Here is a 19,551-nt window from a genome sequence, read left to right on the forward strand (position 1 = left end):
AAAGTAACATGGCAGATGTAATTACGTAGTCATTTTAGTAGCAAATGTAGTTGCGCGTGGAATTGATACATATTCGACCAAAGGATTTAACATAGTAGGAACAAACGTAATATCGAGATGTTCAAACAGACGAGTTAGTTTAATATCCTGCATTAAAATATCGCTGCGTTTAGTTAAATAATTCAGAATCGTAGTAGTTGAATATCCCAATTCAAAATTGATTGTTTTTGTCAAATTGAGAAGAGCAAATACTTTTACTTATTTTAATTGGATTGAAATAAAACTATTTTTCCGGATTTTATCGCGTTTTTTTTATATTGTAATATTCTTCTAAAACTGCAGCTACTGCACGAACTGCCATTGCAGCTGTGTATACCTAGTCTTGCCATAAATATTGTAATAAAGAAAAAAGAAAATTGTTAACTGCAAATAACATTTATTACTTTTACAGTGTGTCAGTTTAATACATAAATATAAAACAATTAAAAATATAAAAAGCTTATTCGAAGTGGTCTCCATTGGCTGCAATACAGTCCTTTAAACGATGAGGCCAGTTATCAATAGAAGCACGCACTCTTTCCATGGGAAAATTCTTCACTGCCAATCGTATAGATTGTTTTAGGGACTCCAAATTATCATGGCGTTTAGAGCAAGCTGTACTCTCTAAAACTGACCACAAATCATAATCCAGCGGATTAAGATCGGGACTAGACGACGGCCAGTCTTCAGCTCTGATGAAGTCCGAAACGTTCGATTCCAACCAAGACTGCGTGGACCGAGCTTTATGACCCGGCGCCGAGTCTTGCTGGAAGGACCATACTTGGTTATTGAACATGGTGATGTTAAGGGGCTTAACTACCTTCTCAAGAATGGTATCTTGATACACTTGTGCCGATGTTTTGATACCTTTTTCACAAAAATATGGCTCAGTCACTCCTTCATAGCTAACACCCCACCAAACCATCACTGAAGTCGGATAATGTCCACGTTGCACTCTGTCGACTAATTGGGAAGCTTCCTTAGAGCTTTGAGCATAAATACGGTCATTTTGTTTGTTAAAATGTTGCTCAATTGTAAAAATTTTCTCATCCGTAAACAAAATTTTTCTGTGACCTCCCTTTGCGTACCGCTTCAGTAGTTGTTTCGATTTTACCACCCTATTCTTCTTTAAATTATCAGTTAAGAAATGGCCAGTGCGTCTCTTATAGGCTGCAAGTCCTAAGTCATCTTTTAAAATACGCGACATGGTTCTAGGTGCTATCTTCATTTCCCGAGATAAAATCTTTTGCTTTCGGACAGGATTTCTTCGAATTCTTTCCCTTACTGCTTTGACCACCTTTTTCGTACGAACACTACGTGGACGGCCAGATCTTTTTCTGTCACAAACAGAGGAGGTCTCATTGTACCTATTAATAGCCCGGTACACAAACATTTTACTAATACCAAGTGTATGGAGAGTTTTAAAAATTGCATTTGGCTCCATACCTACTTTGTGTAATGCTATCACAGCGATTCGGTTCTCTTTATCACCCCACACCATTTTAATATCGCAAAATATTTTACAATGTATTGGCGCCAAAATGAGAAAACACAATGAACAATCGTATAAAAATGACAGATTCGAAATTCAAATGTAATATTTTTTTATAATTAAGTGTAACAGTATTTATGGCCAGACTAAGTATATACTGCCCAATGATCAGTACGAGCCTCTTCACTTACTGAGAGAGTTTAAGTCTTAGTCCACCACGCTGACCTATAGAGAAATTTACAACCTAGTAAGGACAACGGACAGCACAATCTCTTGAACGAATCGTAGACTGTTTAGTCCATTGAAATGTTACATTTTTTAGGCCTTACCTTGCGTTTTTTAGAGGACGCAATTTTATTTTTTTGAAGTGTAGGGGGGGTCAGTCTAAAGCTAAAACCAAGTTTGTGGGGTCGCCACCCTTGTCCCACGGCCGCCATCTTGAAAATAGGGATTGAAATGGTTTTTACGATGTATTTCTTAAACTATTTATCTGACAAAAAAAATGTATGAACATTTTTTGTTGCAAATTAAATTCTCTACAACTTTGGTCTAGTAACTTTTGTCGTAGAACTATAAATAAAAAAGTTATAAGCAAAAATGTTAAGAAATTCAATGTTAAGCAATGTGCATTGCAACGTCATCAGAACGTGTGTTTATAAGGTTCATAATACTTTTTTGTACTCTCATTAATACCCAAATACCCAAGGGACCATTAGGGAACAAAAGAACATCTGCCTGCTATTATTATTATTATTTCTAACCTCTCTTATTGTAAGAATAGCTGATAATATTGTGTTGAAGTTGTCGTTCAACTTATATCTTTTAGTTGTGCTACATATTTCTGTACGTGCGGATGTATTTTATTCTGTTTTTAATTATGAAGACGATTTCGAATGATTTTAGACACGATTTTAACTTTAGTGAAAACTACTTTTTATTAGCATTTTGACTTTTAAAAGACTTTTAAAAGTCAAAATGCTAATAAATAACCTACTACGACAACTTCAACACAATATTATCAGCTACTCTTACAATAAGAGAGGTTAGAAATAATAATAATAGCAGGCAGATGTTCTTTTGTTCCCTAATGGTCCCTTGGGTATTTGGGTATTAATGAGAGTACAAAAAGTATTATGAACCTTATAAACACACGTTCTGATGACGTTGCAATGGACATTGCTTAACATTGAATTTCTTAACATTTTCGCTTATAACTTTTTATTTATAGTTCTACGACAAAAGTTACTAGACCAAAGTTGTAGAGAATTTAATTTGCAACAAAAATGTTTATACATTTTTTGTCAGATAAATAGTTAAAGAGATACATCGTAAAACCATTTCAACCCCTATTTTCAAGATGGCGGCCGTGGGACAAGGGTGGCGACCCCACAAACTTGGTTTTAGCTTTAGACTGACCCCCCCTACACTTCAAAAAAATAAAATTGCGTCCTCTAAAAAACGCAACCCCAAATGTAACTTTTCAATGGACTAGTTATATTCGGCATATGGAGAGCGACTTTTAATATAAACATTCCTTTTTTAAAAATAATCAATCTTCTCTAAACAGGGTATAAAAACTAAATCAGTTTTGGAGTATTTTTATTTTGCATGAACGGAAACGCGGAGGGCAGGCAAACTGCACCAATGAATTGACTTTGGATCCTTCTTAATTTCCTTACCCAATACTGCAATGCTCTCAATTCTCAATCTAGTAATTCAAAATATAATCCCACTTAACATGCCAACCAACAATCCGATCGTATAAAGCGAAAGCAATATTCAAGCCAGGTGTGCTAAGTACAGAGAGCAAGGTAAAACCCGCATTTCTGGTCAAAAGCCAATCGGATTCAAAGCAACCTTTACCTTCAAACAAGCAACAAAGGTGAAGCTGTACATGATTCTCTGAATAATTAACACATCAGTCTCTATATTTTATAAGTATTATAGACGGAAGGGCTGGATGTTCGGTTTGACATTGGTAAGTAGAAGTAGGAGCTCAGCAACTGACATTGAACGCTAACTACATTTTATACAATAAATACAAGTTCAAAATACAACAGTCATTTCGTGATATTTTCCTAAATTAACTAGACAGACCGGCATCTGTTATTTATGATATTACATTTAAACTACAGATCTAAATCTAGTTACAGCGTAGCAGTAGAGATGGGTCGTTGTAGAACCTCTTAGATGTAATATAATTTTAAAATTAAAAACATTAATATTATCTTATGTCAACTCGTGGAAAACAAGTGCTCAATGATAAAAAACATTGTCTAAATTTATCCGTATTTTTCATTTCACGTATAGTATTTCATTATTTTTACTGCAAGGGTCCATATAACCCGATTCATGTTTGCTTCTCTTTCATAATTTACGTAAAATCTAATTATCATTGGATCGATTTACAGACCTCATTTATGCATATTAATACCTATATGTTGCATCGAGTCATCTTTCGGAAAACTTCACCCTTAATCACTGCAGTAGTCGCTTTAAAGGTGAAAAAATTATTACCTACCTGCCATCCAACCCCAGAATCTTGGGTAAACCCACAGCCAGGCGTATAGTTTCGCAAATGGCGTGACTATTCGTGCTCGGGCGGTCACGTACCTTGGCTGTTTGAGACGTAAACTTTATGCCCGTGGGGCGTTGCATATTCTGGCGATATCTCAAAAAGCACGATCCCGGCCGCGTGACCGGAACGCTCGCCGCCGGGACTCGCTTACCGGGATTATTATTGCTGCACACGTCGATATAATACAAATACGGCTTGATAACAAAATAGCTTTAATATCATGATCAAAGACGTTTCTTTGAAGAAACTATTCATGTAAACAGGCTCTCTGAAAAGAGTTCGAACTGCTTATTTATTATCTGTGCTTAAGGTCCTCACGAATTTTTGTGAAATTATAACGAGTGTGGATACCGACCCCGCTGGTCATGAGGGTTAATGGAGTCTTGTGTTGTGGTTATTAGAATATATTCTGGACTATACATAAATTGTGTAAGGCAGTACATTTCACTTCACGAACTGAAAATTAGTGGCGATAGCCTAGTGACTAGACGAATGCCCGTAGGTCCAAAATCCAAGAATACACCTCTTACTTTTCTAAAGTTATGTGTGTATTCTTTGTGAATTATCGCTTGCTTTAACAGTGAAGGAAAATATCGTGAAAAAACCACTGCACTAGGCCAGCGCAATGGGCTAATATCTAATACCGCTCGATGGTAGAGGAAGTCTGTGGACTGCCACAGTATATAATACGGGGCTGCTATTACATATTTGCTATTATATATTTTATAAATACTTATGTCTAACACACTGAAACAGACCACAGACAATTTAGTAATAGAAATACTATAACTACAGCCCAGCATAATGAAAAAAACTTTAATGCATAACACAAAAAATATATTATAAACCAAGTTAAATATTAACAGTGAAAAACTTTATTCATCACTGAAGTATTCTAATAAGCGGCAAAGTTCGTTCAGAATAAGATAGAAAACTATTTAGCATTTTTAAAATTACTTATCACAGGTGTTAGTACCTTCGTTTAGTCATTTATTATTTATTTAAAATACAAGCCCTTATTTTCCACTTTGTATTTTTTTGTTACAAATTATTATAACATAGAATGGGTTTTATTGTGTAGTATTGTAAATAATTCCTAAGCGGTCTAAAGAAAAAGAAAACTTATGTGTACTGTGTATTTATATGTGTACGTGTTTGTGTATGAGCTTGTAAATTAAGTTATGTCGGTTTACATTAACTTCTTATAGAAATAGTGTTATATATGCGGTGCCTTTCCCTTCTAAATACCGCATGGCATTAAATCCTTTTTGTGAATACGTAAGGCTTACCGGTGTTGCTATTTTACAGAGTCTACGTAACTAATAATTGCTATTTCTTACATACTCACATTTTAAAATCATTGTTTAATTAACAATAATAAATCCTCAAAATAAAGATTACACTTAAAAGAATTAACAATTTGCATTTATACTCACAAAACTCATTAAAACGCGCATTAATTATACTTAAAAATATAACATAAAAAGAAAAACAATACGCAAAGGGATCAGGAGAAATGTGATCCGCATAATACCTCGTTACCCATTTTATCCTTCCGCCATTATTCAATCACGGCTAATACATCAGCCAAACGACAATAAATAAACAAAATCCCCGAAACGGAAAAAAAGATCGAATGCGACATTTAAATAGCAAATAAACCGGTAAAGATCGGAATCTACCGGTTTTTTACAGCTTAATCACTCGCGCCGGTGCACGTACAAATAAACGTTCGGAAATGACGACATAAATCGGTTTCCGAACGAAAAATATGGCGGTCGCGTGTGCGCGCCGCGCGCGAAGTGTAGAGTGGACGAAATGTACGAAGAGCAACGAATTTTTGCTGGTCATTTTTTCGGTGACGTGCGAATTGCGTTTTGTTAGATTAATACATGGGAAAAGTGCCCCGAGTGTTTTAAATTGATTGCTAACATGGTGTGATAATTTCATATTGTATTATTTGGGCATATGTCATCCCCTATTGGAGGTTCCCGTTAGTGGCAGATTATGTGACAACCTAAAATATCTAAACCTGGGCCTGACCTTGAAATCAAAAGTACCTGCCAATTCCCAACATATTACAGGCTGCCAAGACTAATGAAGCGACTATCTAGATTGAAAACCTAATTTTTAATTCAATTCCACGTTGGCGAGTAACTTTATAAATAAAATTCATAATTTACTGTGCTCGGATATCGCATAGGATATGCAGAGTTGTCGTTTTTATATCCAAAATCAATTTCCTCCGCCAAGCTACATTGTAAGCGGTGGAAAGTTTCACGTGAAGTTTATTCAAATAAATAGGAATATAGCGATGTTTACTGTCTACGTTTTAAATAATAGTGATTCCAAATCTTCATCATGTATTGGTACTGTTACTTTACAAAGAAAAATAAAATATATTAATAAAATATTAATTTATACCTACCGCCCTATGTCGATTTGAAGTTACCATAACACCCTCTACATTTAATGCCTCCGTTTAATCTCTAAAATCAAGTACAATACATCAATGAAGTTCATGTTACATTGATGTTAAAGCCTAGAATTGTCAACTGTGAGATAAACTCAATCCAACAACACGTAGATTGTAACAATTAATATTGAAGTCACATGAACAATCACTCGTAAAATCAACCTCCTCGCATTTTGCATTGCACCACCATCAAATGAACACGGCAATAAAAACGAAGCCTCACCACAAAATATATTACAAAAATCAAAAACTGCATCATCCGTCCACTGTCCAGCACAACAAGCGATAATAAAACGATTACTTCTCCCCAATTGCCCATCAGCCATTCCACTAATTGACCTTAACGTATTTTCCATGCTGTGATTATCGAGTGTCCCAATGAATAGTCCGACCGATAACGTAATATTGACTCGGTTATGATTTTTGGTTTCATCGTATCAAATTTGAGTGTACTCAATCAATATTGATGTTTTCGTGAAGCCATATAGCTGGTGGTAGTATATTTTAAATCCGCCCGGATAACGACCACCATACACAAAGTGGTGAAACCCTAAATAATGGCCCACGTAAGTTTGTCACGTTCCGGGAGCAGCCTTTGTATATCAGGTTTCAGCAAACCGGCATAATTCTGTCAACTGCCGAGGGTTAATCATCTCTCATCAGTCGACTTTCTATTGGACCCCACTCCACTTACCATCAGGTGCAGTGAGGTCACAATGCCTTGTACGTATAAAAAAAGCCAAATGGACTGACAGTATTATCATGTGCTCAAACTTTCACATAAGTTTTGAATGTGTGTCGATCTTGATGTCGCGTTTTGTGTGGTGTAAGTGGTTACTCCTCTAATTAGTTGCGATGATTTTCCTTAAAAACCAGGAGTATATCCATAAGTCTCGCAATTCACTTTAATAAATGTGACAATTGTTTATTTCCTTTACGGAAATTTTACTGATCATACGAACAGCTGCATTTGTAAACTACCACATCGTTCTTCTGTGAGACGATGGTACCCACTAGTTAAGCAAAGCGGAGTGCGGCCAGATAGATCCACTGGCGATAGCTCCCTATCCCTCGCAAGTTAAGAAGTTAAATTTTAATTAGACACCGACTCCAAAATTGCCTCAAATCCGTGCCTTACGGCCCGGCGTTGAGCCACCCGGATTTGATCTTGACCTTCGAGTGACCGCCGGGCCGAGTCCCTAACCTATATACACGCACGGCATACCAACTAAAACTCCGCGGTGGCCGTCTTCGGCGCATTAGGGACGACTGTGGGCTTCCTCTGACTGAAATGTTTAAGTTTTCGTCCGCAATCGTCCCTGCGCGGTGCCGCCTGTTTCGGCCCGTCTCCTATGGGGGGGCTCAGAAGAAGAAGGACGCTCTCGGCGTCAACGGCAGCATGAGGCCTACCTTCCACGCTGCCGTGCATCCCGGGGGTCATTACAATGTGCGAGATGTGCACAACGTACACTAAGGGCGGACGGCCCCCAGCCGCCCGCCGACGACTCCCCGATGGCCCCTATTAGTCGCCTTTTACGACAGGCAGGGGATACCGTGGTGGAATTCTCCAAACGCCCCCAGTCCACAGGGCGGGAGAGGCCGGTCAGTCGTCCGCCCGGCGCCTCCTTGGAGCACAGGTCCTGATGTTCGATCTATAACTAACTACTGTCTAATGTCTTTGGTCAAAAGGTTTGTAGACGTCAACTTGGGCGATAATAGCTCCGATATACCTAAATGCACGTGTTATTTAAAGTTCATAAATGACGTACGATTATTGCTGGCAATAATTGATCCGTCTAAATAAGGATTAAGATATCAAAAGACAAAATAATTACAATGAAGACACGATCTGACATACTTTCGGAAATCTGACATTTCTTGGCAAAACGTCTGGACTTATCACGAAATGTCAGATCTAAAGGTTAAAAGATGTCGCAACAAAGGCGTATCAGAGTATAATATTATCTACAATATTCTACTTATTTAATATTTAGACAAATTAATCAGTAATCACGTTGGATTTTCAAATAAAACTATTTTCTGAATTTTATCGCGTTTTTTTATGCTATGGTCTTCTCCCGACGCTTCGAAGACTGCAGCCTTTCGATTAGCTGTATGTCAAAGAACACATAATTGAATCTATGGCGTTCAGCATGAGATTAAAGAGCAATATATGTGCTATATAGTACAAGAATTCTCCTCAAGGAAACATGAAAATTAATGAGCCTACTGCTGATTCGAGTGCCTTTGACATCGTCGCTTTTGTTTTGCATACATTTGAATTTTGTTTGTATTTGTTGTTCTAATTTAAGGCAATTAAGATGCCAGCCATCCTATGAATTGTTATCATAAAGTTAAGTTACTGGCAGATCATTTTTAAACTGGGGAGACAAATCAACTTCTCGACATGATTGTAGCATTATCATCACCAGCTCTGGAACGTCAACTATTGAACATATTATTATGTCTCTTCCAAAGATTTCTATATCTACCCGTTGATCTGCATACAGCAACTCCTTATGACCTGATTAACTCTAAAAATATGATTACGATCGTCAAGACCCGTTGCATATCTACAATAGCTTAAATTGTGTCTACCCGCCTTTCTTGATGTACCCAGAAAATAGAAATGAGCCTTGTTAAAAAGGAATAATAACCTAATGTGTTGTTGTGGTTAAGCATTCTCACAGGCGAATATAACAATTATATCTGGCCTCCCATCTGACCCATGACTCTCATTAAATACTGAAATATGATAAAACTAAAACTCAATTATTAATACTAGAGATGCATAACAAAACCTAGAATGAATCCATCCATATTAATATTTAATTAAAACACTACAGCCATCGCGCAATTTGCCTTCACAACAAATAGAAACAGTTCCATTCAAAATTGACATCACCCGCCCACAAATTCTACAGCAATAAGACTCCAATTCGCTCGTATCACTCCTAGTCGAGGATATGGGCTGTTACACTCCATGCTAATACGCCTGGACTGTTCGCAGACTTTTCCTTTGTTTTATTTAAATTTATTATCAAAGATGCATTTAGCTCCTCTCAGATAGTGTCGGGGCCGTTAAAGGCTCGTTACGGTGGCTGTTAGCTCGTTAACGTCTGCTCTCTTTACATTTTTTACTTCGGTTTTTATGGCGACCATTGCTTACGTGTATTTTTCACTGGATTGTTATGTAAGCCTGGGTAATTTGTGAACAGTTCTTGTTGATAGGTGGTGCTTGGCGTCTTTGTTAGCGCTAATTTATTTTATTGTGTCTGCACTTGCGAAAACAATAAAGATAACTTGTTTCGCAGTGAAGTAGCGATGTGCAAGCATTGTTAAAGAATGTTATAGCTAATGTATCTGGGCTCATAACTGGTAGGAATTAAAGAGTTGTTGTGTTCAACTACGTTATTATTTTCAATAATACATTGATAGGTCGGTCTGGTAATTTTTAGGGAGGCCTATATGCAGCAGTGGACTTTATGTGGCTGATAATGATGGTAAAGATCGTGTGTTATTACAAGCAGGTTACAAGTAGATAGCAATAAACAAACATAAAGAACATGACAGATATCAATAGCAATGGTGGCGTTCATTTAAATTCTAACAGCTGATGTAATTACTGACGTTTTTATAACTCATATTATATTTCAGAATCACGGGCCTAATACAGAGCTGTACAACCTTTTCAATTTGAAGTTCTGATAATAATACTGTAAACAGTTCAATGAGAGTCTTAACCCACAACTCTTTATTACCCCAGGAAGACAGAGTAGCGGAATTGAAGGTAAGTGGCCACTATTATACACAAACACAAATAACGCTACTATCAACCAACTTCATTGAATCTGTAGTACGCCAGAGTCCGCTTCCATACTTCAACATTTTCTCAGAAAGTCTTTTAAGCAAAAGCCTAGTGAAGAAGCAAGTAGGTCACCTGATAACACATTTAATAACGACTTGCCAATAAAGAACGGAATAGTGTGTTAATCTTTTGGTTGTTCCTCCAAAACTGTTATAGCTTAACGCTCATAATACCTTCCTACGTTATGACTCTCCATCGCCACAATATTTAATGTAGCGGCATTAAATTTAAAAAATAATACGGCTTTTAGTACGCAAATGTAAGCAAAATCGTAAAAAAGCTTTAAAGCCAATTTCAATGTCCGCATAACGCGATAAAACCATTACCGCGTCACAGGAACGCATAAACTTTGAACATTGAAAAATATAGCCGGACGGTAAAGTTGCCGTCACGGATGGTATGAAAATTATCTGTAATCCTTATAGTTACTTGTAATTGTGTCTTTGTGAACTTTATGCTTCACACCAACTTAGTGTCCGTACGTCACCTGTGTCCCTCGTTGGAAATCAGCGCTACAGCATCGGTCATGCTGGTACTGCAGCAAGAAGCTGAATAAGGGTTCCCATTGTTGGCACAATGGGTATAATTATGTATTTTTCTTTATATGTCTTGTTTTTCTTTGCTTATATTGTACATTTTATACTGTTATTGTCCCAATAATAAATCTTTCTTTCTTCTTTCTACTCGGCAGTAAATATTATAGAGAACTATAGAAACAGAGTGAGCAAGGAAGCAGAATATCATTAAGGTGAGAATGACGGCCTGCTCTACAAATCCGAAGATAAACGATTAAGTTTTCTGAAGCCAATGTGTGATATTCTCTGCAGAGTGCTTATCGACATGTGTGTTTCTAAAATTGTAACTACTTTTTCCTTACCTAACAGATCGACACAGGTACCACCGCAATGTACTGGTGGTAGGGCTTTCATATGTGAGAGTCCGCCTGGGTAGATACCACCGCAATGTCTATTTCTGCCGCCAAGCAGCAACAGTGTATACTTAGTCACTTTTATGTTCCGGTTTGAAGGACATTGTAGCCAGTGTAACTACTGTACAGAATAACATTTAACATGAGCGCAGTGGAATATCAAACAATACTTTGTAATACAAGGTGTTGGTGTTTGTGCTGTCTATGGGCGGTCGTATCGCTTACCATCAGGCGAACGACAAGCTCATCTCGTCATTAAAAGTAATAAACCATCTAAACTCAATAAAGAATTTGATCCCTATAAAATATATGATTCCTGTGAGAGTTTTATTTCAGAATCTATATTAATCACGCAAACGAGAACATAAGGAAACCCGTGAACTCGTGAATATGCTGATGAGCGAATAGAAATATGCAAAAATTTCGAGGGAGCACGTTTGCTCTGCTAATAGAGTACATATAACGGTATTTAAATTAGAAAACAACTTCGCATTAAATTGCTACTCGTGAATTTTAATTATGTTGAATAAACCCATCATGTTAAATTGAAGTGGATGAGATTATGCTGAAATTAACCTTAGAATCGATAATGTGAGAGCTTCTAAACTGGGTTACATTTACGCCGCCAACAACTGTGTGCAAACATTGTACTTCCTGGCAGTGGCGAAGCGTCCATACAAGCCGATTCCTACCGGGTTATCTTTTGCGAATTAGTTAAAAATAATAAAAGAAAAACATAACAATATAACTAGAATAATAATAGAATATTCAATAGTCATCTTATAAATTTACTAAATTAAATCAATACTTCAATGATATCTGTCGTTCATATCAATTCGTTAAATCGTAACTCGCGCGCAATGCTCGCGCCTTATAGTGTTTGAACTTTGAAGTGAACCCGGCGGCGCATAGCTTCCCGTGCGATATTGTTGTCTCTTTCAGATGCAGCGCGGCGTCTTTGTCTAATCTTTGTAGGTGTTGTTTGTGTGTAGGTGTACTTCAGGATAACCCGAGAATTTGCGGCTTCATGTTGAGCCATTGGCACGAAATGTTTTTAATAATTTAGAATGTATTATTAGTGTTTGTGTATAGTGTGCGTTATTAATTCTTATTGGACTCTTTTAGGTAACTATGTTCAAAATATGTGATTATTTTGTAAATTTAGAGACTAGACTTATACTTAATGTTTATGTTAGAAGGAAAATATTAAGTATTATATTTTACTGATTTTAATTTATTGTGAACAGCGGATTATATGTTAACTGTAGGTAAAAATATTTCCTCGGGTTCCCTTTTGAAAAATTTCACCCTTCGCCACTGCTTTCTGGGAATTAATAGCTTAGGGTGACAAAGGCACTTGCCAGGAAGTTATACCTAAGGTGTATAGAAATACTAAGTCATAATAATAGTGTGTAGTCACTGTTGTGTTCCGGTTTGAAGAACATTGTAGTCAGTGTAACTACTGGACATAATAAGACTTAACATCTCATGTCTCAGGATGACGAGCGCAGTGGAATAACAAACAATACTTTGTAATTCACATTCAATCAGATATAAAAAAGTTTACCGCTGACATAGATAAAAAAGTTTAAAATATAATATTATAATCAATACCAAAAGTCTCAAAATATGTTATATCCCTGATCTGTTAACCTATATTCCCTTCTAGAGTTTGTCAATAACAAAATAGAAATTGTATAAAATCCTGTAGATCAATACATCAAATGTTTGAAAATTACGTTAATATCAAAAGATAAGCAGAAAATCCTAAAACAAATACAATAAACATAAACGATTCGGAAACAAACCGTTTGTGCGAAGGATTTTCTCAAAAGGAAATATGGAAACCGCAAATTCTAACTTAAATCTAGGGCTTGTGTATTTTTTATGTGAAGTTTAAGATGAACAGACGTAAATCTGTTTTACTCAGCTCGTATTTTGATTCCTTGATATTGTAAAAAGAAATTGTATTTACGAACAGCTAAGTTCAACATTAGCTTGTACATCTTGACATGTTTTGTGTACCTACGTTGCTTATAAAAATAACATACATTCGTGCAATCATGATGAATGTTAATTAGCCATTACACTTCACCATATTCATTTTGGTCTTAAGGCTCATAATACCAGGACAGCGGGGCGGGAACAATGACGTTTATAGTATATTTTTATTATTATTACACCTCTGTACAGCCCTAGCAGCTCGCATTGATACGGCCCGAGCGTCGACCGCCGTCGCCATGACAGTCGAACACAATGAATTTATTAGTTAAAAAATAAGGTAAACAGTGTATACTTAGTACGTATGAAATGAAACGTTTTTTTTTTCATTTACAGTTGGAGTATAATTTGTACATCGTCTAAAAACACAGGAAGGCATTTTATAAAAATACAAAAAGTTTGTAAGTCGTAGTAGTAGCATTGACTAAGCGAATGTCGGGCAATTACCTTGCTTTCGTCTTGCCAGTATTGAGCTCGGACAACTATGTAATAAAAACATCTTAGGGTGGGAACGACAGTACGGAATGTCCTTAGAGAAGTAAAAAAAAAATTTAGTTCGTGGCAACAGCAAAAGTAGTGGAAAGCGGCTCTATTTGGCTGCTGTGCCACCGTCGCTCCCACTTTAGTCGAGATCACAGCCGAAATTAACCTAAAGCTCACTGAAAACACAACTACCTAATTAAAAACAACACGCCACATTAAAAGAAAGAAAAAAACTGACAGTTCCAAATTTAAAAATGTTTTTTTTTGCGTGTAGATACGGCCAGTATCTATTAAAGTTTTTTGCTCGTAATGATGTTCCCAAACAAGCCAGATTTCTTGTTGGAAGGCGGTCGGGGCAACAGTTTACCGCATTGTTCTATTTGAATATAGAACGCCAAGGAATTCCGACTCAAAAGGCTCCGTTGCTACAACGAGCACGACTTTGCGGTTGAACGTCAGGCGCATTTAGAACTTGAATGGATTACTTTACTAAGTATCAGATGTTTAAGGAGACCCACAGACATAAAGAATGGAATAAGCAATATTGTCAGAAAATTAACCAGAAAAAGTTATAAATCGAATGTGCGGCCGCCGCCGCTCGTTCATTAAAAATGGGAGATATTGACTACGTATTTGCTCTATCTCACAATTTTATGTTTTGATATTTATTTTAGAGGGAGAGACGGGGAGAAGTGGGAGGGGGTAGGGAGGTCAAAAAATGTAATTTGATGTAGGATTGCTAAATTTTATTTCGTTACAATAAAATTAGTTTTATTTAATTAATCTTAAAATTTGCTTTTCTCTTAAATTTTTAAGTAGGTACTTAAGAATTTATACGCATCTGTAAAGTAAATAAAAAATATATTATTTGTGTTAAATTTAAAACGAATTAAATTATAATCTGCGATATTGACGTGGCTGTATGGACTAGAATCTTTGGCTTTCCACACAAAAGGGAATATTATCAGATATTTTTTTTTTTCGTAATATTACTCCTTTACGTAGGCGCTAGGACTTACAAAAAGATTTATATGCAAACACGTGTGCTAAATATATTTAAATTAATAAATATTATTAAAAATATGTGAATTATAATGTTCAAAATAATTCTAAATATAATTATTTTTTTGTTACATATTTACGGCATAGTATTGAATTAAATTGAACATTAAACTAAATTAGATTAGTAAACACATAAATACCGCCCATTACTAAGTTCCATACATCTGTTCATTTACTGATAACCAATAAATTTCTTCGAACTTATAGTACGTACTCCAAATGTTTCCTTTGCCCGCACCACTGGCACACGAAAACAACGCGGATACTATCCGCAAACCAATTCAACGCGCAGACGGGACAATCTCACGGTTTTATTACAACTATAAGTTACTAGAGATGTTGGGTATTTTTCTTTCCTACTACCATCCAGTTGTGTATGTTCACTGAGACATAAGAAGTAGCATTTGTTCCCTAGTTCTTTTTATAGTTTTCGAATAAAACTACAAAGATATTTTAAATGGCGTACACGTCTGTATTATGCGCATTTTTGATAATAAGGAAATAATTCTATAGAAAACTCTTCGAGAGAAATGTGCGTAAGCTCACAATTCTCATGTTGTTGTGTAGACGTTATGTAGCACAATAATGGTTCACTGGGCTTGTATTCATTAAGTTAAAATGCTGAATCGTACGCTATATCGCACACAAATGCAAACCCCTCCACAAATTTTATGTTTAAAATAAAAAAACTAGCACAAAGCTTGTCCTACTGATTTAAGAATCTAACTCAGCACTTTACCGACTTCACGGTCTCTGTATATAACAATAATAAAATAAAATAAACTTCACACACCCTCAAAATTTAATAAAGGCGTACATCACTTTTACTGCCTCGGTGGCGTAGTTGTACTGCATGCGCGGTACGACAGCGCTCTGAGGTCCTGGGTTTGAATCCTGGATCGGGCAAAGTGATATTTGGGTTTTTTTGCTCAGTATCAGCCCGGAGTCTGGAATTTGTGCCCGATATGGCGATAGGCTCGCCCCTCCGAAGTTTACTGGTAGGTGTCTCATATGTGAGAGTCCGCTTGGGTAGGTACAATCGGACAAGTTGGTGCTAGTACACTTCCAAACACATTTTGCTTGACCGGTCTAATGTCCCGAGATATTTAGACACGCCCCTGTCTCATATTTCACCAATTACGACAGTTTTGGAGATGTGCGAAAGGAACAGCAGATAACTATTATTGTTTACTTTAGTTGTATTTTACTGGTTGACGACGCGCACGCAACTATTGAGTACCAGTAGTATTTTGCTCACAATTATTTTTTCGTTTACGGACACCGATATCTTGCCACTACGTAAACTTATGTTCGTTTACTGGACTCTTAATTACTTAGTCGCCGACCCGTCATGTGACTACTGCACCGTGGATTATATATTCCGGGAATTAAATATTACAGTAAGTAAATCAGTCATACTATACTATATAATATTTTAATATTAATTTTAACTAGTGGACGTTAATATGCGAGGGAAAAATATCGTCAGCACAGAGAACTAATAATTAAAATTTTGCAGTTTTAAGAAAATCGCGGTTTATGGCTTTTTTTTAATTATTGGTCATCATAATTAATTATATTTAAAGCCAACATAGACCACCTTTTTAAGCTCTTTTAAATATAATTATAATATTATTGAGTTTTGATGAATACTTATTCCTTTAATTGTGTAAAACAGACTTCAATATGCTACTTATTATATTTTATATTAATCCTTAAGTTATCCTATCTATCGTAGGGTCAAATATGATTAGTCATTGGTGTGTTTTTTTGCCAAAAAAATTAACATAGTGCTATTAATCATACTTGTAGTAATCTATGTAGTATGTTATTTAAGTTGCTTTACGTATAATCAAATGTCAAAATATTGAAAAGAATTATAATTGGAAAACTAAAAAGTACTCAATGCAAAAATAAACTACTTCGACGGGTATACTCACTATAGTTATAGGTGTTACCTATCTTTTCTTGATCTCAGTTAAAAATTCAGAGTTTTCGATATTGAAACAGCAGTAGCATTAAGCGTAACTTTTACCGTCGACTTTTAATAGTAAACTCTAATTTAATGTTGGGAATATATTAAGACAGGCCGGTAAGCCTTTTAGTCCAGTCAATAAGCTCAAAAAGGTGTCAATTTATGTATTATAAAGATCCAAAAATATGAGTGATAGCTCATTCGATTTGGATAACATGACGTCTAGAAAAATAATCTTTAGTGTTCATTGGCACTTAAAAAAATACAATTGTTATTAAGAGGATAAAGAGGTTCTTCGATAACTTAAAAAATATTAATATGTAAGAAATAAGGAGGAAATTTCCAATTTAAAGAAGTCACGACGCCCGAAATTCTATCTCCTTTATTAATATTTTTTATTTAATGCCAAAAATATAGACGAGTATAAATAATTTATTGATAGGCGATAATTTGTTTTTATTACAGTAATATTGCATAGCCAACATTTTTATTGCTGCACATGTGCAGTATAAAAAGTGTAAAGATTTCACATAAAAAGGGTCTTTGTTACAGGACGACATTTTTTTATGTTTTTGTTAACCCCGGTTCCACGTCGACGCCTTTATCGGAAAGCGGCGTTCATTGTTTATTGAATTTAGACGAGTTTAAAGATTTTAAGAAGTGGTATTATGATTTCTTACTAGAGTAATTAACTATGTCGGCGCGTTTGTAAGATCCGCTTATAGACGTTTAAGTTCCACCCAGTTTAACCCAGAGGTTTCTGTTATTATTGTTTCTTTTACAACTACATAATATGTAGCACTGAATTAAAGTAGAATTACAATCCGATTTAATGCAAATTTGGGATTTTTATCTCAATAAAATGTGTGCAATTATGGAAAACAGAGCTAATTTTTTTTTTTACTTAATTTGGATTATTTCGTACTTGACCCACGTATTTTGTGTCGGCCGCACTGGCGTTCTGCTCCCATATAAATTTTATTATTTTGGCACTGTAGTCATTACGTTAAAATATTATTAGAATAATAGATTTTAGTAATTAATATATAATTTAATTGTATTACAGAGAACCACTGTCCCTCGATGGATACACTAGGATACGGATGAGAGCTCCATCGCTAACCGATCCAGATCGCACACTCTACTCAACCTGCCTGCTGAGCGTATCAAACTTGTAATGAATACAATTAAATCATATCACTGAAGTAACAAAAAAATGTGTTTTATTTACATGGACTTTCTACGAAATTTCATTTTACATGTGTATCTCATTATTTGTTGGTATAGCAAATATATTATCTACTATATTCGATTTTAACTTTTGATAATTATATATCGTAGCGATATGTGCGTGAGCCTCATCGACTGGTTCACAAAACGAGCCTATTGAAATAAATCATTTTATTTGAAAGATTTGATTGTGAGATTTTAAAAAAATTATTTACTTTAAATATTACACTTAAAATGAACTCTTTGCAAATATAAACGTTATTACATTTGGAAGGCATCCCGAAAATAAGTTAAGTAATCAAAAATCTTGTTTAGTTATCTCTGAAAATAATTACTGCGAATAACATTTTTTTTTCAAATTTTCTTATTTTTAAATTTTTCCCTTTATATCCGCAAATGATAATAATAACACTTACTTATGTAAAAAAAAACAGGTAGTTATATCTTTTGACGAATCGTGAAATTATTTGTATGAATTACTCAGCCATGACTTTTCTTTCTTATTTTTCTTATCAATGAAGGGTCTAAACTTATTATTGTAATGACTCCAAGTTACTAATTTTTGGCACATTATTATTCAATAAGTTTGAGGTTGGTTGGAATTTATTCGAAACAAAAAACCAGCGCCCATACAAAAAACGGACATGTCCTTTAAAAAGTAAATAAAATGTTCAAAAAAGCATAAAAAAAATTGAGAAAAAATATAATAATTTCTAATAATGAAACGAATAACAATAATTTATGATTATGTGAATGATTGAACAAATGAAATAAACTGAACTGTTTAAGTAATTTTTATAATTCAAAATTCAATCATAATATGCAGCTATTAAATCGGTAAAAAAATCAATAACTGTAAGTTGATTATAGACTTTGGGTTTTAACTGAGCGAAAACTAAATAATTGGCTAAAGAAAGTAACTAAAATTTACAAACTGGACATGTGCAGCAATAAAATGTTAGCCTTGCAAATATTACTGTAATAAGAATTCAAATCAACGCCTACACTTATAATCTTTAAATGCCTCTAAATTCAATAGCATAACAATAGACTCAGTTTAACGATAAATGCGTCCACGTAAGACCGGTGTCAATACAAACATTGATAAAAAATGCGCTCTTTAACAAACCATTTTTATGTGATATATTTATTCTTTTCAAACAACATCTGCAGCAATAAAAATGTTGGCCTTTCAATATTACTTTAATAAAAGCATATTACCGCCTACACATAAAATCTTTAAACTCACGCCTCAAATTCAATAAATAATAATCGCTGCATACCGATAAGTAGTCCAATTAACTACTTCAAAAGGTGTTAAATAGTTCAAATTAGGGGATGAAAAAAAGGTATTTCGTTATTAACTCAAAAACTATTCATATTTAAGATAAAAAAAAGATCATTAAGAGGAAATAAAAA

Source organism: Manduca sexta, chromosome 12 (genome assembly GCF_014839805.1).
Source record: "Manduca sexta isolate Smith_Timp_Sample1 chromosome 12, JHU_Msex_v1.0, whole genome shotgun sequence".
Taxonomy (NCBI): Eukaryota; Metazoa; Arthropoda; class Insecta; order Lepidoptera; family Sphingidae; genus Manduca; species Manduca sexta.